Genomic DNA, 6,075 nt, shown 5'->3' on the forward strand with positions numbered 1-6,075 from the left:
GTTTATTTTATCATTTGTAGCTAAAAAGACGTAATTATTTAAGTGGGTGTAATTTAGTGTTATGGCATCCCTCAAATTGCAGTCCTGAAATTACTTTAATCTATACTTTGGCTAGGGAAATATATGAAAAATTGAAAAGCTAAACAAAAACCCTGATGCCCAGAAAGGAGTTGTTTCTGGGGATTGCATAGACGTCCTTGTGACATCTTTTCAGGACGCAGTCCCACTTTTGCAAGAGCTTTACCATCTATTGAACTATTTATGGACTATTTATCAGTCATCACTGAGGGTGGTTTACCACCAGCAGGCTTATGTGTCAAACTAAAAATGGGTGCTCTAGGCAAGCTACATCACATACTGTGCCTTTTACTGCTTGTGGAAAGAGCAAGAGCGATGTCCATCCTTTTGGGGACACAGAATGCTGAACTTTTGCTGCTTTTAATCTTAACAAAAGCCTATTAATTAGCAGTTGTAAATCTTTCCCCATTGTTTACATGCACTTTCAAAGCCCACAGCAACAGCAGCACACCGAGTTGTGAGAAAACAGGAACAAACTACTGTCTTCTGATTTTTAAATATGCATTTTGCAAGAAAAACCCCTCTAGATTCACATCCGTGCTTTCTAGCAACTAGTACTCTGTGAAAATCAGCCTGAGTTCTTTAAAGAGTGGTTTCATTAAGAATCTGTGCTTTATTAACTGGGTGTGGTATCCTGGGTTTTTTAATGACTTAAGCACATTTTGAGCTAAGTAGAGTAGCTGTCTAATACTTTTGCTAGAATGGAAATATCAAAGTCAGCTCTTAATATTACCGGAATCTCTTCTATGAAAAGCCATCACAAACAGAAGTTTGTAATATCTGCATTTAAATAAATTTAGCTTCTTAGTAATTCTCTAATGACTGTGGGCTACCTCCTGTTCCCATTGATGTCAGTGGGAATGTTGCCATTGACTTCACTGAGCTTGGGATTTAGTTTCCTTTCATCAAAGATTGTTCTAAATGTAGATCCCTGCAGCCTCAGTTTGGTATATATCTCCATCCCAGTTTAGCATGAAATTAAAAGGACTCTTGCAATAAACTAAAGCATTTTACTTCCTTTTAGAGCTACCTCCTGCTACCACCCGTTGAGACTAGGAGAGCTGCCCTGGTTTTTTGGGTTTATGAGTGTTTCTTTTTCCACTGTGGATGACTACGTTAACTGCTCCAAAGTTATTCCTCCAAAAACCCAGAATCTCTGTGGCAGTAGAGGTAGAGTGGTTTGTTCCTAGCCTGCTATTCTGCCTCTAAAACAATCATGAGGGGAAAGTTCCATATTCTCTCTAGACACCTGGCACCAATAATAACTAATGTAAATTGTGGCTTAAAGCAATAAGCAAACCCTGTGAATGTAAGTTAAGAGCTCATCTGTGTGAATTTTACCTACAAAAACAAGCTGCTCATAGATAAATCTTCTGTCAATTTTTATAGTCCTGGAATAGAAGTTATTTTTTCTTACCTTTATTCTGTTTTGATATCTACCAGAAGAGACAACCAAACTTTTGCTCAGACAGTGAAATAGCAGTTAAAAGAAGCAGAATCAAAAATCTCTGTTTCCATCAGGGCAGCTTTGCCCAATGCTACCATTTCTGTTGTTGCAGAAGGTACTAATTAATCTATCTCCCAAAGCATATTTTATCCAAGTTTGGATAGAGAGCCAGAACCTTAAAGAAGTCTGTTTATTCAAGTGACAAGCTTGACTCAAATCTGTGAAAAATATTGTGAACAATAAATAGGGAACAAGAAGAAAGCAACTATAGAAACTGATCTTCAAAATGGGAACATACAAGTGAGGTAGACCAATCAAGCAGAGCAGAATGAAAGCAGCTGGAAAAGAACCCTAATTAAACTGCTGCCTTCTCAGTACCTCTAGAGCACAACATCCCATCCTCTGCATACCTGTTCTTGAGGGCTTTTACTATGGTCAGCATAAATCCCTAGTTTTGTAGCAGACTCCTACCCAAAAAGCTCCATTACATTCCATAGGCTAGTTGACTGAAAATAGGTTTTAAAGAAACGAAGTTTTAGTTAGAGTAAGTGTTCATGAGTTTTAGTTAGAATTATTGTTCATGTATGCAATGTGTCAGAAGCCTGACCAAAACCTCCTGAAACAGAAGTAGTTCTCTATTTATTACACTCATCTGTGAATAAGACATCCAGAGGACTCAGACTTTAAATGCCCAGATTCTGAGGATGCCTACCTCTCCCACAGGGACTTATTACTGAAACAAAATTGTACTACTGAAGGCAGCTATCACTGGCATGCTAATATGCTTGACTTATTACCAAAGGTGTTTTATTTGGGGTTTTTAAGTGTTTTTATTGTGTGCAGGGGAGGAGTGAGTAGTGACTCTTAACAGGGGAAACACAAGTCTCCATGGGAACATAACAAACGTGGTTGCACAACAGTGATGCTTGCATTTCTAGGTATGTATCTGTTTCTTGGTCCATTTCTGTCATGCTATCACCTGGATTATACATTCAGTTGCACTGTTAGCATCATTACTGGCCCACTTTTCTGTCTGTTTTCTTCATTTTATCTAATTAGAATCTACCCCCCCCCCCCATGATAAAATATTCCCATATAATCTAGATTTGTGCTTTTATTGTTTATATTTCTGTGTATCATTTTGCCCCAAAATGTGTTTACAATGTCTTCAGTGATTTGTTGCAGCAAATGTGAAGAGCAGACTTCATCCACTTTACATTTGGTCAAATGTTATTGCCCAGTTGAAATTGCTTTGAAATTGTTTTGACAATGTAAAATAAAGATGGGAACACAATGCATACTGTGAGGTCAGGGGACAGTTCAGGGAAGGTAATTCATGGAGATGTTCTTGACAGTGTTCTGTGCTTTAAAGCAAGGAAAGTTATTTTCTTTGTCCTTTCTAATTATTGAATCAATGTATGTTGTTCTGCAGGTGTGAGGTGATTTCTCATTGTGTTTGAAGCTCAGTTTTAGTCAGAAATTGCTTACCACTGTCACTTGTGGCAAGCACACCTATGAGTTATGGAGCAGCGTTCTCCGCTCCTTTGAGCATTGTTTAAAATGTTGTTCGTGGTGCTCACAGCAGAGCACAAAGCAGTTCTGTGGGTGTTTTATCCAGAGGACAGGCTGTGATCACTTCTTTCCTGCTGAGTAGTTGTAGTTTCTCAGATGAAAATGTCATTGATGAGAGCAAGAGTGGAAGTCATTTACCTGTGTGAATAATTTGTTACAACATTTTTTGTTCTGATTTGGCTTTTTTCTTACATGTGATCCATGTTTATTTAGTTTTACTTTTTGCGTTAAGAAGTTGAACCTGCATGGATAATGAGGAGTGTGGAGGGGTTTCCAATCACTTGTGAATTTACCTAAAAATTACTGAGCTACAGAGATCTTCCCAAAAGGCTACTGCTACAGAATTATTTCTTCTTCAGAGTGCAGGAAGACTTTCAATAGCATGACTGGCAAAAATGAACTCCAGTCATTAAAGTAAGCAGCTAAGCCACCAAGCACCCACAGAAGATGAGCTCGTTGAGTCAGAAGATGCCACTTTAATGAAGTAATTTTAAAACCAAAATTGTATTTTGAGACAGATTAGATGACTATCTGCCAAACTACATGGCTGTATTTAGGTTGGCTACCCATCCAAATTATATGAGCATAAAGAACTATAATGCACCATATATGTCTATCTGTAGCACTGTACATACCACAGCTATGAATATGTGTACCACCATGGAATTGAAACAATAGGGGAGCTAATTCTTAGCTGTATATAGCATTTTAGCTCCACTGAATGTAAAGTCTGAGGATGATTTTCCTCTGGGGAACATCTTGGCCTTCCTGAATTTAGGCTTCAGTAATTATATACACCAATCCTAGGAAGGTCCAGCCACACTCTCAGGGTGTGCCCTGGGTCCTGGAAGCTTCAGCTGAGGCATGACCGTGCTGTGGCTGGACCACAAAGAGATCTCTTTGCTCAAGCACTCTCGGCAGTCTAGCATCCACCAAGTGCACACGAGGCCGTTCAGGGGCAGGCAGGTGTGAAGAACAGCAGTCTGACGGTCCCCAAGGACTTTTCAGCAAACAGACATCAGCACAGATGCTGTGACTTCACACTTCAGCATTGCATTTGTTTAATCCAGTCTCTAATCCATTTATTTTATGAAGTGAAACATTCCAAAATTACAAAAGGATTTATATTTTGTGAACATGTGTGAGCCGGCTGGAAAGATTTGTGAATTCTTCATACCTTTCTCTTGGGTCCATCTTCACAGCTGATTAACCTGCATTTCACACATCTCTTTAAAACTTCCAGTTCAGGTTACTTGCTGAGATAGGTGATACCCAATGCAAATGGGTTTTCTTAGAAGGATTTTGAAATAGAAATGTTGAAACATGAGGGTAAAGACAGAGAAAAAACACTCTTAAACATGTGCCAAGTACTAACTCACAGAAGCTGAGCAAGTTTTCATAAAGACTGTTGACCCTGGCAGCAGGGAGGTGATTTTTCTCACTGCTAGCATTACTGAAAAGTCTGTAAAGTAGCAAGAACAATTAAATAAATACAGAGGCAACGGTGCTAACCAGGTTAGGTAGTGATAGTCATTGTGACCATGCTTATTGTGTTACATTGGCTTAGCCAAGAAAAACCTTATCTGATTAAAACAATAGTTCCCAAAATGCACTCCTTTTACAGAAATTAATTTTATTCAACATGCACTTCCAAAATAAATATAACACAAAATTTTAACTTTACTTATGCAAATCTATCAGGATGCTCCAGCCAAACAATAACCCAAACCAAGATAACCTTGGCTAATGTGTTACCCTTTAGCTATGAAGCTGTTGTGAGTTCCACTTCTGGTGTGGCTCCATGTACGCGAGCGGAGCGTGGCTTAAGTCTCTCTCTTTGAGTGGTCTTTCTTTACAATAGAGATGGAAAGAATGTTTTTCACCAAAAGGAGTACATTCCATGAGTGATGGTTTTCTGTTACAAAGCTATGATTTTGAAAAGGATCACTACCTCCCATTGAACAGGCCTCAGAATTTATGTACTTTCTTTGGCCAACATTTGAATCTGGCTTTGAAGCCAAATATGAGAAGCAAAGCTTACAGGAAGATTTTCTTTCTTTTCATGGTTTCTTAACATATTCACTTACTGCATACACACATGCAATTTGTTCATTTGACAGCTTTCATCCCTTTAGATGCCTTTCCTGACCTCTCTTCACTATCTGTACTCCCTTCACACACCTTCTAAGCAGCTTAGGATGTGTGCCACGTAGTAAAAGAAATATATTTTATATTATACAGAGAAATAGTTCATGTTCTTTTTTCATCTGACTAATGTGAAAACCTAAGATTCAAGCAGACTTCTTTCCTCATCTGCCCCAGCTCCTCTGAAAATACTGAAATATTTTTATTGTGAGTTTAAACATTTATACAGATACTGCAGATTTTCAGACTACCTTTGGTACATGAAAAGGTGTTGATTAATTCTTTAATTTCTTCTTCAATCAAGGTTCAGTTCCAAATGCAAGTTAAAGAGCTTTGGAGAAACTTTGTCCTGTATCTCACCAGAAGAACCCTTATTTATTTCAAAAGCTGGAATAGTCTTTCCTACTTCACTGTAGCAGAAGTTTCCTTAATTTAGTAATTTTGATACTCTCTGTACTTTTATAGGAATCCCTGCAGGTCCATCAACCCCTTTAAAAGAAAGAAAGAATAAACTGAAAGTAGCCTTTAATCTTTAAAAATATTAAAGTTAACTTAAAAAATGCAAATTAAAGTTTCAAATTCAACCACAGTGTCTTGAGTCCATTTCTTGAGTTATATTTTTTATTTAAGAACCTGGAAACACAATACAAAGTTCATGAAGTCTGTAGTTTCAATACTATGCTTATCCCATTTACTTAAACCTGTTTTATGTATTTCTTCAGTGTTTTCTTGAATGAAAAGTATTTATTTTTTATTAGGACACTGAAAATGGGTCAGAATTTTCATGAATATTTGTAGCAGTAGTTAAGGTATCTGTGAGATAGTTTCAGCAT

General features: G+C 37.7%; 1 long non-coding RNA gene across 1 annotated transcript; it reads left to right on the forward strand.

Moving 5' to 3' along the window:
- Nucleotides 1-1,903: 1,903 nt before the first annotated feature.
- Nucleotides 1,904-5,633, forward strand: LOC138105668 (uncharacterized). The gene is made up of 3 exons (XR_011148607.1): nt 1,904-1,959; nt 2,369-2,463; nt 5,547-5,633. It is a non-coding gene; the product is annotated as an uncharacterized lncRNA (long non-coding RNA).
- Nucleotides 5,634-6,075: the final 442 nt, after the last annotated feature.

The sequence above is a fragment of the Aphelocoma coerulescens genome, chromosome 2 (genome assembly GCF_041296385.1).
Source record: "Aphelocoma coerulescens isolate FSJ_1873_10779 chromosome 2, UR_Acoe_1.0, whole genome shotgun sequence".
In the NCBI taxonomy this organism is placed as follows: Eukaryota; Metazoa; Chordata; class Aves; order Passeriformes; family Corvidae; genus Aphelocoma; species Aphelocoma coerulescens.